The sequence below is a fragment of the Euprymna scolopes genome, chromosome 26, assembly GCF_053919585.1.
Source record: "Euprymna scolopes isolate OS-2025 chromosome 26, ASM5391958v1, whole genome shotgun sequence".
NCBI classification, from domain to species: Eukaryota; Metazoa; Mollusca; class Cephalopoda; order Sepiida; family Sepiolidae; genus Euprymna; species Euprymna scolopes.
The window spans coordinates 19290611-19310610 of record NC_136507.1 but is presented as its reverse complement, the minus strand read 5'-3'; the positions used below and the strand labels follow the sequence as shown (position 1 = coordinate 19310610).

At 33.4% G+C, this 20000-nt stretch overlaps 1 protein-coding gene across 1 annotated transcript in view; it reads left to right on the top strand.

Moving 5' to 3' along the window:
• Positions 1-20000, top strand: part of LOC145247943 (uncharacterized) — a 211300-nt gene that overhangs the window by 1200 nt on the left and 190100 nt on the right. The gene's annotated exons all lie outside the window — the stretch shown is intronic.

The window sequence follows — 20000 nt, the reverse complement described above, 5'->3', positions numbered from 1 at the left end:
CACGTGCTTAAGTGGCATGTCGAAAATTGTAATATATCCAAAAATTAAGAAAATTCATCGAGGAGAAAGTTATTTATAGGTTAAAGTAATTTTTACGGAAAATTAGGGAAAATTGCATTTTTCTTAGATGCTTTGAATTAGACGATGAAGAGTTAACACACAGGGGGCATAACTCTGAACGTATATTTTACATTACATTTTAATGGCGACTAACATTTGTAGCCTATATAACAATAGAGTTTATGTTACTAAAAACAAGTTGGTCTACTCGATGAATTTTCGTAATTTTTGGATATATTACTATTTTCGACATGACAATTGAGTACGTAATTTTTTTTTTTTTTTTTTTTTTTTCTTAAAACGACATATTTTTAAAACGTCGATCTGTCGACTTTATCCTCAAGAAATTACGTTTCAATTACGTTTGAGCTCGCTGGTATCTGCTGTTGGATTTAATAACGATTATTTTGTGCACCCCAACTGACAATTTTTGTACCTTTTAACTTTTTACAGAATTTGGACCCAATATTTTTTTTTTTTTTTTTTTTTTACCCCGTCGCTACTCTAATCCTAAATTAAGCCAGCGCCAGCAGCATTAACTCTCGACGGGTTGAACCGGATTTCCCCGAAGGAGAAAGTGTCTAAATAATATCAAATTCATACACAATCTTCAGTCACATGTATATGCCGGTCAGGAAAGATGGCGTTTTGTTTTTTTGTTTTTTCAGGTAGGTCTCGACAGAGCTTCATACAGCCTTTGGTCTTCCATAATGGTCACTCATTGGTACTGGCCAGTCTCAGCATTGCTTAACTTCAGTAATTTGACACACCGGTTCCCGTCAGATCACCGAAGTTAAGCAACGTTGAGCCTGGCTAATACCAGATGGGTGACCGTTTGGGAATTCTAGGCGCTGTCTGTATATGTTCTCAGATTATCTCATCCTGAAACTCCACTTGCTACTGGTATTTAACAACGATGACTCAGGAGAGGTGTAGCTGGAGATTGCGCAACTCTTGCCACAAATATTCCACGTGTAGGCATCCGTACAGTGGGTATCAATGCGATTATAATCCCAAAGTAACCATAAGCTGACCCTAAACTAAGTTTTACGTTTTGCTTTGATAAAAGTCGATTTGTTTCGATTCAAATTCTGTAGAACTACCATCATTTGTATTCTTAGAATTTTTTTTCTTCTTTTTTTTTACATTCCTATTAATGTTAATTTCCAAATTATGGTGCTAATTTAAAAGAGCGGTACCAAATTGAAAAATGGTACCGCTCTAATACATTAGCACCAAAAAGCATGCTAACAAGACTAAATGAATGCAATTGAATTGTTAACAATAACTACTGAAACGAATGAAAAGTGGTGTTTAATTATTTACAAAAAAAACTTCATTTCTAAATTTAAGTTTTTCTGAGGTTTCCAAAAATATGTCTTTCATAAGTTTGAAGTAAACACAAATTCATCTTCCAAATCGGTTCCGCTCTAATAAATCAGCACCCAAATTTTAACTAAAATAGAAACAAAATAAAACGCCATCTTTTACACAAGATGTTATATTATTTTAGGTACTTCTACAGTTTATCGCCGAGAATGGAGACGCCATTTTTTTTCGGGCACTTGTCATTAGAATTAGAGGGAGAAATCAGTATTTTAAACTATTACCGAAGTAGAAAAAAAAAAAATAGATACTAATTTCTTCCGGAAAGAACTATGAAAAAAAAATAAAATAAATAAAGCGAAAGAGAACATATATCAATAATTGTTTAATTGGAAATGTTTCGATTTAACTAATGAAAACGAGAAAACTTTTCATGAAACGTAAATATATTTTTATTATTAAAAACAGAAAATGAAAAAGATTATTAAAAACAGAAAATGAAAAAAATTATTAAAAACAGAAAATGAAAAAATTTATTAAAAACAGAAAATGAAAAAAAATTATTAAAAACAGAAAATGAAAAAAAATTATTAAAAACAGAAAATGAAAAAAATTATTAAAAACAGAAAATGAAAAAATTATTAAAAACAGAAAATGAAAAAATTATTAAAAACAGAAAATGAAAAAATTATTAAAAACAGAAAATGAAAAAAAATTATTAAAAACAGAAAATGGAAAAAATTATTAAAAACAGAAAATGAAAACAATTATTAAAAACAGAAAATGAAAACAATTATTAAAAACAGAAAATTCCTAATTATTTAAACTGGGCGAGCGCCGTTTGAAAACCAAAACATTTATTGTATAAAAATTTATCAAAATAGACATTTATTGGAAAGTCCGCGTAAGAAAATATAATTTTAATAAAACAATTTTGTAATTTTTTTTTTTATTTATTTCTGACTTCGGTCAGAGTTTAAAATACTGATTTCTCCCTCTGAATTTCACAACAGGTGCCCGCAAAAAATATGGCGTTTCCATTTTCGGCGAAAAACTGTAGAAGTACCTTATTTTATTTTAAATTGTTTTATATTGTATTTTATATTATATTATTGTAAAAAAAAAAATGAAAGAAATATTACCATAATTGGACTTAATACCGTAATAAATTAGTTTAAATTGCGATATATGGGCTTTGTGATCAACTGAATTCCTACTCATACATATATATATATAAAGAAAATTTAAATAAAAGTATTGTAACTTCATTGCATAATAATCTTAATAGTAAGTCACCGTAAATATAAAACTATCCCCGTAAACTTTCTTTCTTTCTCTCTCTCTCTCTCTCTCTCTCTCTCTCTCTCTCTCTCTTACTCTAACGCACACACGCGCGTGTGTTGAATTATTATCAGAGTGCTCTACGTAGCATAATATTTTATTAGAACGGTACTACACACTAATTCGATCGTCCATCAATATGTGCGGTTTCGCGATTATTCAACATGTTGAAGAACCACTTTCATGTAATCGGCTGAAGAACGGCGACGCTCGATATTCTTTGAGCTAACGGGCTAGATTTCCCATGTTTCCGCGAAACCGGAGGTATCGATGAGTGGTCGAATCAATTATTTGCGCGATTAAATTTGCACACACACACACACAAACACACACACACGTATATATATATATATATATATATATATATATATATATATATATATATATATATATATATATATATATATATACTAGCAAAAGTACTCGTCGTTGACTGGGCTCAAAAGCAGCCTACAGAAAATGGGCTCTGATTTATGAAAGTATGATAGGTTATGAAAAGGAAGGGTTGTAAAGAGATAGCTTCGAATTTGGGGTTATCAAAACCAAAGCAAAATATGATGAAAGTAAAAATAAAATAGATAAACCCAATAATTTATCATACCATAACTGTTCACACTGGCACACTTATCACAATATTCTGTGGATCTATATTAACAAACCTTGTTAAACTTTGTGACATATTTCCATTCTATGGAGGTCAGGCGCGAACGAACACCCCATCATTTTATTATACCATATTTTTTCAAACTGAAACATAATTATGAAAGTATACTTACGCAGATAGATATGAAAAGTCTTTATTAAAGTTTGTGCCTATTTCCATTCTATGGAGGCCAGGCGCGAACGCAGACCCCACAATTTTATTATACCATCCCTATTTAAGTTAAAACATACTTATCAAAGTATTCTTATGTATATCTATATCAAAAACACTTGTAAACGTTTTTTTTTTTTTTTTTTTTTATTTCCATACTTTGTGGACCAGGCGCGAACGCAGACCCAACAATTTTAATGAACCACCGTTCTGCCAGATCAAACATACCCATTCCTGTGTCTCGATACATCTTCTATCATTATATGTATTCAGTTTTTTTTTTTTTAAATAGTCAGCCATATAGGAGCATATCGTGACCACACACACACAGCTTTATATTATAGATATAGGACTGGTTTCTTCTGTGGAAAGTAACCATTTATTAAGTCGCCCGACGAGGACTTCTGGTTTTAACCGAACATTTGTTCGAGACCTTACCTTAGCATGTTCAATGTGGCGACCATGTACTCGTAAATTCGTTCAAAAGATATATCTTGCTCTTTTTTATTGAGCACTCTTAATAACCGCGTTAAATTCATTAGTTATCACTCTCGAATACCTTTAACCTGGTATATGAATATACATGCGCTCGTGCGTGTGTGTGTGTGTGTGTGTGTGTGTGTGTGTGTGTGTGTGTGTGTGTGTGTGTGTGTGTGTGTGCGTGTGTGTGTGTGTGTGTGTTTTAGTTCACCACGAATAGGTTCCGTAGCTTCTGTTTCGTGTCTAAGATAGTCGCTTCACGTCGACAAGTCGATGAAGTCGGAGTGTGGGAGGTGCGTGCGTTAAGCAAGACGGAATCTACGTTTTATGACAACAACGTGTGGTTGCTAGATTTTAACGAAGAGTCTACGTCTTTGTTTCCTTGAACGAATGGTCCGAGAAATATCATTTTCTACTTTAGCCTTTTGGCCAACATCAAAGTGTAGTATCTGTTCTTCAGATGCTTCACTTCCATTTCTTGTCCTCTTTCGGTGGAAGAGCAGTCCTTCACGACTGAGACAATTTTTATTTTTTTATTTCTGTACCTTTTAACGACCCTGGTGTCTAACTCTGTCCCTTGGGGAGGCATTGTAAATAGGTACTTATCTGAAATCGAAAGCGAATATATCTGCGCGTTTAACAATTATATGCTATTTTCGGTTTAAGTATAACAGTTGTTGTTGTTGTCGTCGTTGTTGTTGTTGTTCTGATGCTGGTGTGACTGGTGGTCGTTGTTGCGTCGTTTTTTTTTTTGTTTTGTTTTTTTTAAATTTTTTACAGCATATCAACACGCGTTCAGTTTTATTTATTATTTATTTTTACACGATTGATTTTGTCGTTTTGTCGGTCTTCCTAAAATGTTAACCCGTGTAGGAGGACTGGCCAAGCTGAAACGTAGCTTTAACTCTGTGTCAATGTGTCAACGTGGTTATAGCGCATTTATGATTGTCAGACAAAAAGTACGGGTAATAATGGCGGATAAAAATAGGGAATCATAGTTTTGAAAGCCGGTTTATCATAATATTTTTTGTGAGTTTCCGACTACGTTTTTAATTGTATTTGAAAGATTAGAGACTAAAGTTAATTTCCAAAGTGAAAAAATATTTGTACACGTGAAAAAAAAAAAAAAAAAAGTTATAATGAAAAATGTTTTCACGGCGACATTCGGAAGCTGACAAATTTGAAAGATGAATATTAGTTTTCTGGGTCTATTTCAATGATAATTAGTAAAGTAAAGTCCTAAGATATTAAATTAAATTTAAAAAAAAAACACAAAAAACAAACAAAAAACAAACAAACAAACAAACCTTGTTTGTACAAAAAATAGCTTAATGCCTCCAAAAGAAAGATTTTGGTTTTGCACAAACCAAAACAAAACGAAGTCGTCTAAAAATGGATTCTACGGAAGCCCAATATGTCGGAAAGTCAAAAGGCTGCCTGAAAATGACGTCAGGTAGTTGGGAGGAGGTAAGGTGTGTTGTCCCCCCCCCCCAGTCGTGCAAAGTACATTCCTATCGTGAACGTTTGTATAATTTTTTACCATTTTTAAATTAATTATTTTTCCGTGTTCTTGCTTTTGAATTAAAAAAAAAACAACAACATTTTTTTTTGTTTGTTTTTGAAGATTATATAAAAAATTCTGTTGCGCCCAAAGTTGCACATTCATTCAGGCAAGGAAAATATGAGAAATCATTCATTTTTATTTTACTACTGAAAACCATAACTTTATTAAAGGTAATTTTGTTTAAAAAAATAATACATTTCCACCAAGATTCGAATAAAAATAAAGGGCTTATCATATTCAGTGACCATTATTTGATATATACTGAAAATTTCATTAAAATTGGCTAATTTTCTGATTTTTGGTGAATTTTTAAGTAAAGGGAGGGGTCAAAATGTCTACACATTTTGAGCATCGGCTATTCATTTTGCACGTACTGAGCAGACGAATATTAGCATTACACTTAACAGACCAATGAAGAAGATATTTTAAACTTAAACGTGGCAGACAAATGAAAGTAATATTTCAAACTTAAGTATGACAGACCAACCAAAAATATATTTTAAACTTAAGCATCACAAACCAACAGCATAAGAGATTTTTTTCGGAGATTATTTTAAAAAGCGAAATTTAAAAAAAGGCTAAACGGCTTTTAAAAATCTAAATTCGCGAAGAATGAGATTTTTTTTTTTTTTTTACATGGGGGTCACCACTTATCAAGGCCTGAAGGCCACTCAGGGATAAGGGTTATTGCGTGTAAAGTAATCAATGAGATAGTATTGTAGTAATCATTAGTATTGGGGGTTTTGATAGAGTGTCTTACTTAAGGGGCGGTTTGTCAGGAGTTTGTTTATGTTGGACTTGAAGATGTCAAAGTTGTAGTCAGGTGGGAAAAAGGCAAGCGGCAGAGAGTTCCACTGGTGTGCAGTTTTAAGAAAGGAGCTTTGCTCATGGAATCTACGTTTGGATTTAGGCACAGATAAAGAGTGGGGAAAATTATTGACAGTAGTTTCAGGCAGACGGGTGTTTCTCGTGAAAGATTGGGGAGGGAGGACGAGGGATTCGAGCTCAGACGAGCACCTGCCATGGAAATAACGATAAAACAAAGACAGGCTCGCAACGTCTCTCCTGTGGGAGAGAGGTTTCAGGGAAGAGAAAAGGGCACTCCCCCACTAAACCACGAAGTCTATTTTGTACTCTGTCAAGGCAGGATAGGCTGCTTTTAGCAACTCCTGCCCAGATGTGGCAGCAGTACTCCATCCTTGGTTGACGTAACAAGAACAATCTACTCCCATGGATTTAATAGCGGGTTCAGTTTGAAATTCCGGATAGATTTTCGACTTTAACATAAACTGACCGAATTTTGAAAAGATGCATCTTTAAAAGAAGGTTGGAGGTTACGTCGATCGTAACGTTTGTGAAAAATAACATCCAAGATGGGAATAAATAGTTCAGATAATCAAATGATGCCGCCCAATCAAGGTGATGTTTACAATTTATAATGATTTCACACCAAGATGAAAAGAGGAAATGAGAAATGTATGTCGTTTGTCGATCGATCGATCGATATTTTAGGACGTGGAAAGGAATACAAGATTAGTTGAATGAAAGAAAAATACACACGCGCGCACATACGCACACACACAAAACACATGCATGCATACGCACACATACACATACATACAAACACACACACATGCACACATATACACACGCACGCATACACATATATAGATACACAGGCATGAACACACGCATACAGACACACACACGCGCACACATACACACACGCACACAGACATACACACATACGCACACACACACATACACACACGCACGTATACACATACACATATATAGATACACGGGCATGAACACACACACGCACGCATACAGACACACACGCGCACACATACACATACGCACACAGACATACACACATACGCACGCACACGCATACAGATATATACATGATGATGATGATTGCAACGTCTTGTCAGACGAGTGCCACTCCCTCAGACATTTAAAATCCATGAGCCCAAATGCCTGAGGGAGTATCTATACAAATATGATGTTACAGAGTCTTAGCTTTGTACGACAGCTAAGTCTCTCTCTCGGTTCAAAATGTTGAGATCCAGCAACAAGCAAGAGCAAGATAGCCAGCAACAAATTAAACTGCAGACCAGCTTAATGCGGGTACTGGTCTTCCGCTTTATGTTTTTTTTTAAATCAGAGATTTGCTTCTCCTAGAAAGGTTGCCTTCACCACGGCTTACGGGAGCCCTCTCTACCCAATACACATATACACACACACAAATATACACGGTGGTAGTTGGCCGTTGACCCAGAAAAAGAGTTCATTCGCCCTTTGGAAGGTCTTGTTTTTAATCCTTCAGGGAGACTAGCCGCCCTCCTCACCAAACAAGTCTGGTGGGGGAACCAGTTTAGTCGCCGGTGACCCGACCATGAGGCAGGTAGTACTGGGTTACATGGTACCAGTAGCATATGACATGACCTGACATATATACATACACAGGCTTGAACATACACACACGCACACGCACGCACGCCTGAACATACACACACGCACACAGACATACACACATACGCACACAGACATACACACACAGACACACGCACACACATACACACATACATAGACATACACACATATGCACATACACATACACACACGTGGGCGGTATGGAACTAACTACAGGGTGGTCAAAAAGTCAGGTAACATGTTAAAGGTAGAAAAAACAATATGATCCATTATAATCTCTATTCGTTTAATATTATTTCTTGGATGAAATTTTTCCACAACGATGGATTGGTCGCCGTGGTCCAGTTGAATGGCCAGCCAGATCTCCGGATCTTACCCCTCCAGATTTCTGGCTTTGGGGCTATGTAAAAGAATAGCGTTTATGGCAAGAAGCCTGATACAATAGTGTCTTTAAAGTTATTTATTGAAGAGGAGATTGCGCGGATATCAGCTGACATGATTACACGTGTTACACAATCAGTGGTTAATCGCTTCCAGCGATTGATAGAGAGAAATGGACGACAATTAACAAAATAAACATATTTCATGTTTGTTTCATTTTATATTTCAATGTATGGTACTTAAATATACGTGTATTGCTAATATCGTTTTTCTTTAAAATGTTACCTGACTTTTTGACCACCCTGTAGATGACGCTTTTTCGAATTCACGACAGCAAAGCATCATCAATAGATGTGCCTTGCTTTCACTAAAACGATTTTGATTTTCTTTAAAAAAAAATTTTTTAAAAAGCATAAAATCTCTATCGTGCTAGAAAATTATTTATGACTGAAAGCATCGTATATCTCTACAAAGCCATTATTCACTCATACGTAGAACATTGCTGCCAATGACTGAAACTACCTCCCTCTTAGACAAGGTTCAACAAAAAAAAAAAAAAAATCAAACCCGCTCTATCAAGCAAAACCCAATCACTATCCCATCGCTGTTGCATCCCCGTGCCTGTTTTACAAAATAGGTTAACGGCATGTGCTCTGAATAACTCGTGGCACTTGTACCCTCTCGACGTAAATACCCTTCGACTAACGCGACAAGTAACAAAATCCCACCCCTTCATTCTACCAGCCGGAAAGCTTTACTTTACTTTAATAGTTTCTCCGCTCGAACTGGGTATTTATTTGCTTCCCCACTGAGCAAATCAGGCACAGTGCTGTTTGATAGTTTCGGACAAAGTCTTTCTGAATTGTCTCCCCCCCCCCCCTAAACGGAATTCTTCAAAAATGAAAATTGAAATTGTCTCCCTAAAGCCAGTAATACACAAAAGTGTCAAAATAAATAAATAATAATAAATGATAACGTATGGGTATACAAACACGTGTTCACAAACATAGAGATACAAGGTTGGTAGGTAGGTAGGTACCTTATCTATCTACGTACGTACGTCCGTACGTAGATAGATAATGTGGATATGGACGAATGGCATATTTTCCTCGTTTTTTTTAAATAAAAACAGATCGATATAGATATAAATATATATATATATATATATATATATATATAAATATATATATATATATATATATAAATATATATATATATATAAATATATATATATATAAATATATATATATATATATATATAAATATATATATATATATTTATATATATATATAATATAGGTATATATATAAATATATATATATATAAATATATATATATATAAATATAGATATATTTATATAGATATAAATATAGATATATATAGATATAAATATATATATATAGATAGATATAAATATATATATAGATCGATATAAATATATAGATAGATATAAATATATATATATATATAGATAGATAGATATAAATATATATAGATATAAATATATATAGAGAGAGATAGATAGATAGATAGATATAAATATATATATATAGATAGATAGATAGATATAAATATATATATATATATATAGATATAAATATATATATATATAAATATATATAGATATAAATATATATATATATATATATATATATATATATATATAGAGAGAGAGAGAGAGAGAGAGAGAGAGATAGATATAAATATATATAGAGAGAGATAGATAGATAGATATAAATATATATATATATTTATAATGTTTATCTACAATTATAATCTTCATGTCTTTATGTGACTCTTCGATGACACCACGCAACCGAGTATTTATTGATTATTGATCGATACTCCTCACCATAAAACTAAGTGGTTATATAATGTTTTATAAATCTATTTCAAGACCTCCATTCCGTCTTCACAGACGATGGATACAACCTGTAAAGGTGGCTGTGCGTGCAATTGTAAAGCAACTATTGCGCAATCTCTACCCTATATATATATATATATATATATATATATATATATATATATATATATATATATAATACAGTAAAGTTTGTATTTTAGAAAACGAATTTTTCTTAATTTTATTTTAATTCACTAAATGTCCAGATTATTAATGTTTCATTTCGAGTTATGAGAAACTAAAATTTAGAAATTAAAAGTGTAAATCCTTAACAAAGTAAAACATATCAAGATAAGGAAAGCTCAACACTATTAAGAGGAGCAAATAATAATGTTAATATATTCACATTTTTTTTACCTACATATATTCTACTCTCCCTATTTACCCTTACATGTTGTACCTACATTTAATTACTATTTACCATATTATCCTATTTCTTCATTTTTATTTAATATATATATATAAGGGTATATGAAACGTGTCAAGGTTATGGTTGGAGCCTAAGGGTATATGAAACGTGTTAAGGTCATGGTTAGAGTCTAAGGGTATATGAAACGTGTCAAGGTTATGGTTGGAGTCTAAGGGTATATGAAACGTGTCAAGATTATGGTTGGAGGCTAAGGGTATATGAAACGTGTTAAGGTTATGGTTGGAGTCTAAGGGTATATGAAACGTGTTAAGGTTATGGTTAGAGTCTAAGGGTATATGAAACGTGTCAAGGTTATGGTTGGAGTCTAAGGGTATATGAAACATGTCAAGGTTATGGTTGGAGTCTAAGGGTATATGAAACGTGTTAAGGTCATGGTTGGAGTCTAAGGGTATATGAAACGTGTTAAAGTTATGGTTGGAGTCTAAGGGTATATGAAACGTGTTAACGTCATGGTTGGAGTCTAAGGGTATATGAAACGTGTAAAAGTTATGGTTAGAGTCTAAGGGTATATGAAACGTGTTAAGGTTATGGTTGGAGTCTAAGGGTATATGAAACGTGTTAAGGTCATGGTTAGAGTCTAAGGGTATATGAAACGTGTCAAGGTTATGGTTGGAGTCTAAGGGTATATGAAACGTGTCAAGGTTATGGTTGGAGTCGAAGGGTATATGAAACGTGTTAAGGTTATGGTTGGAGTCTAAGGGTATATGAAACGTGTCAAGGTTATGGTTAGAGTCTAAGGGTATATGAAACGTGTCAAGGTTATGGTTAGAGTCTAAGGGTATATGAAACGTGTTAAGGTTATGGTTGGAGTCTAAGGGTATATGAAACGCGTTAAGGTTATGGTTGGAGTCTAAGGGTATATGAAACGTGTTAAGGTTATGGTTGGAGTCTAAGGGTATATGAAACGTGTTAAGGTTATTGTTAGAGTCTAAGAGTATATGAAACGTGTTAAGGTTATGGTTGGAGTCTAAGGGTATATGAAACGTGTTAAGGTTATGGTTGGAGTCTAAGGGTATATGAAACGTGTTAAGGTTATGGTTGGAGTCTAAGGGTATATGAAACGTGTTAAGGTTATGGTTGGAGTCTAAGGGTATATGAAACGTGTTAAGGTTATGGTTAGAGTCTAAGGGTATATGAAACGTGTTAAGGTTATGGTTGGAGTCTAAGGGTATATGAAACGCGTTAAGGTTATGGTTGGAGTCTAAGGGTATATGAAACGTGTTAAGGTTGTGGTTAGAGTCTAAGGGTATATGAAACGTGTTAAGGTTATGGTTGGAGTCTAAGGGTATATGAAACTTGTTAAGGTTATGGTTGGAGTCTAAGGGTATATGAAACGTGTCAAGGTTATGGTTGGAGTCTAAGGGTATATGAAACGTGTTAAGGTTGTGGTTAGAGTCTAAGGGTATATGAAATGTGTTAAGGTTATGGTTGGAGTCTAAGGGTATATGAAACTTGTTAAGGTTATGGTTGGAGTCTAAGGGTATATGAAACGTGTTAAGGTTATGGTTGGAGTCTAAGGGTATATGAAACGTGTCAAGGTTATGGTTGGAGTCTAAGGGTATATGAAACGTGTTAAGGTTGTGGTTAGAGTCTAAGGGTATATGAAATGTGTTAAGGTTGTGGTTAGAGTCTAAGGGTATATGAAACGTGTTAAGGTTATGGTTAGAGTCTAAGGGTATATGAAACGTGTTAAGGTTATGGTTGGAGTCTAAGGGTATATGAAACTTGTTAAGGTTATGGTTAGAGTCTAAGGGTATATGAAATGTGTTAAGGTTATGGTTGGAGTCTAAGGGTATATGAAACGTGTTAAGGTTATGGTTGGAGTCTAAGGGTATATGAAACGTGTTAAGGTTATGGTTAGAGTCTAAGGGTATATGAAACGTGTTAAGGTTATGGTTGGAGTCTAAGGGTATATGAAACGTGTTAAGGTTATGGTTAGAGTCTAAGGGTATATGAAACGTGTTAAGGTTATGGTTGGAGTCTAAGGGTATATGAAACGCGTTAAGGTTATGGTTGGAGTCTAAGGGTATATGAAACGTGTTAAGGTTATGGTTAGAGTCTAAGGGTATATGAAACGTGTTAAGGTTATTGTTAGAGTCTAAGAGTATATGAAACGTGTTAAGGTTATGGTTGGAGTCTAAGGGTATATGAAACGTGTCAAGGTTATGGTTGGAGTCTAAGGGTATATGAAACGTGTTAAGGTTATGGTTAGAGTCTAAGGGTATATGAAACGTGTTAAGGTTATTGTTAGAGTCTAAGAGTATATGAAACGTGTCAAGGTTATGGTTGGAGTCTAAGGGTATATGAAACGTGTTAACGTCATGGTTGGAGTCTAAGGGTATATGAAACGTGTTAAGGTTATGGTTGGAGTCTAAGGGTATATGAAACGTGTTAAGGTTATGGTTGGAGTCTAAGGGTATATGAAACGTGTTAAGGTTATGGTTGGAGTCTAAGGGTATATGAAACGTGTTAAGGTTATGGTTAGAGTCTAAGGATATATGAAACGTGTTAAGGTTATGGTTGGAGTCTAAGGGTATATGAAACGTGTTAAGGTTATGGTTGGTGTCTAAGGATATATGAAACGTGTCAAGGGGTTGGTTGGAGTCTAAGGGTATATGAAACGTGTTAAGGTCATGGTTAGAGTCTAAGGGTATATGAAACGTGTCAAGGTTATGGTTGGAGTCTAAGGGTATATGAAACGTGTTAACGTCATGGTTGGAGTCTAAGGGTATATGAAACGTGTTAAGGTTATGGTTTGAGTCTAAGGGTATATGAAATGTGTTAAGGTCATGGTTGGAGTCTAAGGGTATATGAAACGTGTTAACGTCATGGTTGGAGTCTAAGGGTATATGAAACGTGTTAAGGTTATGGTTTGAGTCTAAGGGTATATGAAACGTGTTAACGTCATGGTTGGAGTCTAAGGGTATATGAAACGTGTTAACGTCATGGTTGGAGTCTAAGGGTATATGAAACGTGTTAACGTCATGGTTGGAGTCTAAGGGTATATGAAACGTGTTAACGTCATGGTTGGAGTCTAAGGGTATATGAAACGTGTTAACGTCATGATTGGAGTCTAAGGGTATATGAAACGTGTTAACGTCATGGTTGGAGTCTAAGGGTATATGAAACGTGTTAAGGTCATGGTTAGAGTCTAAGGGTATATGAAACGTGTTAACGTCATGGTTGGAGTCTAAGGGTATATGAAACGTGTTAACGTCATGGTTGGAGTCTAAGGGTATATGAAACGTGTTAACGTCATGGTTGGAGTCTAAGGGTATATGAAACGTGTTAACGTCATGGTTGGAGTCTAAGGGTATATGAAACGTGTTAAGGTCATGGTTGGAGTCTAAGGGTATATGAAACGTGTTAGCGGAGGCAAATATTGTTTACTTTCATATTTTACCTCTCTTAGCCATCACCAAAATTATGTGATTAAAATTATTATTATCCTATTTCTTCATTTTCATTTCATATCTTGATTTCATTAAGCAAGTTTTTTCACATTTTCATTTTGTATATTTCTGGACCTTCTCCTCTTCTGATGAGAAGTTTAAGCTTCGAAATGTTATGGCTTAAAGGGGTTTTAGTTCTTAATTTCCCCCTTAACTTTTCCTTATTGTTCTAATGATATAATAAAGCTTTTATATATAACTTTTCTTCCTCATCCTCCATTTAATATATATATATATATATATATATATATATATATATATATATATATTGTTGATATATAATTATCCACTGGCACGTGCTTTGTCGTCTACGGCTCATCAGAGTGGCTTAATCTCTTATGAGTCGTAGAAGACGAAACACGCGTCAGTGGATAATTACATTTTAGCAGTACATATGCCGCTCCCCAATGGGGGGTACCAAATTGGTCAAAGGGAAAATTATTTAGATAAAAATACACTTTCGTATGAATAATTGAATTCATTCAAAAAGTATCGCAAAACAAAAACAAATAACACGACCATCTTACAATTTGTTCTTTGAACTCAGTTGATATTTACAATTCTTCAACTGAATTCAAGGAATAAATTGTAAGATGGTCAATATCATGAACTTTGGAATATAGACATTTTCATTCATTTATTATATTGCTTTGTAATTACATTGAGCTTCTTAAATAAGTATTTGTGTATATATATATATATATATATATATATATATATATATATATATTTACTAGCATGGATACCCGGCGATGCTCGGGTCGACATGAAGTTTTGTTTGGAACAAACCTGCTGTACTAAGAATATTAATCATTTTCATCGTGAGCAACGTCGATACCCCCACAACAATTTCCAAAATAAAAGAACGGATAAAAACATGTAAATGTAATCGCCCCAAAAAAGAAGTGCATGATACCCTCTCCACCAGTTATTTCGGCAGAATGGATACAAAGAGAAGAATCTTTTCTCCAGATATTGAGCACTTATTGTTGCTCGCGCGCTGGACCCCCGCCCCCGCCAAAAAAAAAAATAAAAAATAAAAATAAAATTTTAAAAGCTAAATCAAAACAACTTTTGTTTCAATAAAAATATCAGCGCGTGCCGGGGCTACCGAAAACAAAAAAATAACCATGAGGCAGACTCGAATCTGAAAAGCGAATAAAGGGAAAGGCTAATTTGCCCACGGTAGAAATAATATCGTTATAAACATTAACGTGTTTTAAATGTTTAAGAACAAAATGGAATTCCTTTTATTGGCTTGTTTTTTTTTCCACTGGCTTTTTTTTCGTAAATAAAAGAAATTTTCGACTATACATATCTTATTTAGCGCCTCTCCAGGAAAGTGTGATATTAGGTCAAGTGTGGGCTTGTTTAAAAGTGTTTCTGTGGATCGAACTTGAATCGAACTCGACACACTCCGTACTTTACACACACACACACACACACACACACACACACACACACACACACATATATATATATATATATATATATATATATATATATATATAGTCTTTGAAGTTTTTAACCTTTAAAACTATAAAAAAAAATATTTTTTTATCATTCGTTAGAAAACCATCTAGTCAGTAAGTCATTTAATCACCTGCAATCACTGCATCAACTCGCTCTCGAATTTACTATAATACCAATAATTTATTTTTCAAGGAATCATCAGTTGTTTACCATGAAACACTGTTTCGGGAAAACAGTATATTACATCATGGCTCCCCAGCAGTGTTGATCAAACACCACCACCCTTAATCTTAGGAAGAAGACATGTTACAAACATTTGATCCAATTTCCTATTCTTAATTGCAATTACTAACCTTTTCATACTATAAAAATGAATTTCTTACCTGTGCGATTCATTAATTTCCACATTTAAAATGGATACATTTTTTTAATTTATCAGTCTTGTATTTATAAGATTAGGATTAATCCATTTAATATATATATATATATATATATATATATATATATATATATATATATATATATATATATATATATAAATATATATATATAGTTATCCACATACAGTTTAACTGTGCGGCTAGACAAGCAACTACCTCAAGCCAGGATCGAAACCCGATCGCCCAAACGATAGTCGGAGCTTCTAACCGTTGCACTGTAATGCAGTGAATTAGCAATGACATTTTGACATTGTCCAAAGTACCTAAACTCAATTTGTTTACACAAAGAGCATCGCATCATACGGTAATTTGTATATCATTTCCCAAAATGCACAACCGTTTTTTTTTTCTTGCTTTTTTTTTTAGCTTAGTTTATTTTTGTATATACAAACATGTATAATAGTTTATAATTTTTTTATATTATTTTCATAAGTATGTATACACAAATTAGCATTAATAAATTTACTAATTATTAAATAGAACATTTTGGTAGAAGATTCATAAATTAATTAAAATTGTTAGTACGAATAGTTGGGTTTAATGACTTTGTTTGATAAAAATTCAATAATGCGTAATGGAAAAACAAAGGTATTTGCAGCTTCTCTTCCAATGTTCGGATTTTAATCATGTCAAATCACACTTCATTTCCTTTTGACGGATTGATTATTGCTATTTCTTCTGATGAGTTAAGGGCATAATAGATTCACTGATTGACATAATAATTAAGTGATTGATTTTGCGCTACAAAATATACTGTCAAGGATTGTATAAGTCAACTGAATTAAAGGAATAAATTATAAGATGTTCAACATCATGAATTTTGGAATATAACTTTATTATTTATTCTCTCTTATATATATATATATATATATATATATATATATATATATATATATATATATATATATAAAGGATGAAACACTAGTGTCTGTAGGTATTTAATAATTAATCTAGTAAATAATTATATCAGCCACTTTAAGAAACTTGTTTCTTATCGTTGAGCATTTTCAGTTGAATTAAAGTCGGTCAATTTAGTTCTTATGTGTAGATCATCATATAATGATTAGATCACCCTGACAGACGTTTAAAAACATTTAAATAATAAATGTTTAAAATTCAACAGCATTTCTCGCGGTTAACGGTAGTCGAATGGAGTATGCCCTTGCTAATGAAGCCAGAGATGGTTTTTCTCACCGAATTCGAATCTATAGACTGGTGTTAATCGTGACACCCTGCAGTGGTGATTCCCGAAAGGATGAAACACTAGTGTCTGTAGGTATTTAATAATTATTATAGTAAATAATTATATATATATATATATATATATATATATATATATATATATTTTTTTTTTTTTTTTTTTTTTGGTAAAAATGGTAATTAGTAAAACCTGAAGAGAGTGCTTGATGCTATTGCAGAGCAAATATGCGTTTTATTTTTTATTACCGTTTTATCTGTTTAGTTACATATGTTTCGGTTGCCGGACCATATTTACGATCCAGCAGCCTCGTCAGACCTTACAGAAATGGCTATTATTATTTGGAAGAACGATATGTATATATATTATTATTTGGAAGAAAGTTACATATATAACCTTCGTATATATATATATATATATATATATATATATATATATATATATATATATATATATATATATATATATATATATATATATATATATATATATACACGAAGGTTATATATGTAACTTTCGTAAGAACGCATGTTAATTAATCTGAACTTAATAAGACAAGACGCAGACTTATCTTCCGCCATTGCCATATGTGCATCCGGTCTTATTTCTGTCGAATAAAATGAACTATAAAACGAAGACAAATCACGCATATGAATATGAAATAGAAATGCAGCTCCTCTATTTTTGTTCAAATCAATAAAATCAAGAAAGCGTTTTCTTTATATAAAAGCAATCGATTTTGCCAACATGCAACGCAATTCCTTATAGTATATGTAATTTGCCTGTATACACTTGTCAAAAAAAAATACATTAATGTAACATATGTTTGCCTTGTAAAATTTTATAAATTTCTCCTAGATAGCATTTAAGCTGATATACCAAGCCTGGATTCGGATTTGCAAATTGTCATATTTCTTTTTTTTTTATCATTGTATTGGAACCATAAAGCCTACTACAGGAAAACCCCGGGATACGGCATTAAAATTAGTAACAAAATACACTACAGTATATAATAGACATGTATATAATTAAATAACATTATAAATAACACCGTAAGGTGGAGCAAATACCGTAACCAGGGTCCAGAAAAATATTATATTCCACATCGTAACCTGAAAAATACTAGGGTCATCGTATCCCAGGGGCGTACTGTACTCTAATTTTGCCAATATACAATTCAATTCCTTGCATAATATGCAATTTACAAGTGTATATCCTTGTTCAAAAATATGCCCCACGTGTGTTCGCACTAATATATGAATAATAGAATTAAGTCATTAATTTAATGTTGTGCTTCTACAAAATTTGAACCTAACCACACCGATTTTTACTGAACTAAACCTAAAACTTAGAATAGGATTATTTTATGATTAGGATTGGATTAGGGTAAAAAAAAAAACCCGTTCAGTTCAAACTCTGTAAAAGTACCATAAGCTTTCATATATGAATAATTATTACCATTTCTGATGACCTAAAGAAAAAACACCAACAGTTGTAAGGAACTATTTTCGAATTCATTTTGGAGGGATGGAGTCTTGACATATAATTCTTAGCGTTCTCTAAACGTTTTAAATGGTTTCCTTCAACAGTTCTTTCTTTTTCATTTTCACTCATATGACAGGGTTACTTGACACATATGCGCGTACACGCACAAGCGGCCTGAGTAGAAATTAATGCCCCATTGTTCCCCCTCTCTCCCTCTTTCTCCCCTCCAATCTCTCTCCCAATCTTTCTCAATATATATGTGTGTGTGTGTGCGTGTGTGTGTGTGTGTGTATGTGTGTGTGTATCTCCCCCTCTCTCTTTCTCCCTCACCTCCTCTGTCTCACGCGTATACAAGTTTTTTTTTCACCCCGATGTTTTCTGTGACTGTCCTTTTAAATAAACCTCGGCGTCCGAGTGATTATATTCCATAGACATTCAACAACCTAGCTTCACGACTTATACACCTGTCGATAAGAGAACTATAACAATATGACGCCCATCCATCTTCCACCATTGGCAAAACAAATCATCTATCTTCTCAACGATATGGAATTCCCTCGGACTCTGTACCGAAGTTGAACTTACCTTTGGCAGATTGAACCGGCTTCCTCTGCAGGTCCCCAGTCACTTGTATATCATCGTCAAGGAAGATAGTGACGTTAGGTTTTTTGCAATTCTATTCAAAGAGGTGTCCAAGTACTCCTACATACAGCACCTGGTATTCCTACATAGCCATCTGGTTGTGACCAGACTTCGACGATGTAATGAGAACCGGTGTGCCAACGCGATTATACCGTATATATGTAATATAATAATTTTACGTAAGTTTTTTTTTAATCTATATCATATTTCCATTTGTCTGTCTGTTCGTTCTACTTTTTCTCGAAAACTATTAAGTCAATTTAACTGAAATTTTATATAGACTATTGTGATAAGGTACAGCGAACCAAGTATTATGGTATTCGTTAGATGAATAGTTACGGATTAATAAGAATTAATAGGTATTAAATGCAAACATGAGCACAGATTTTACCACATTCAACCACCAATTTGGCATAAAGCATACATTTTAAATTAACAAGGAATAACTTTTGCCCGTCCAGTTTTCACGCGCTAAAAAGTCTAGTATATACATATAAAATTATTCTCAGCCCGCATTTAGGTAAAACTGCATATTCGTATGAATAATTGAATTCATTCAAAGCGTATCGA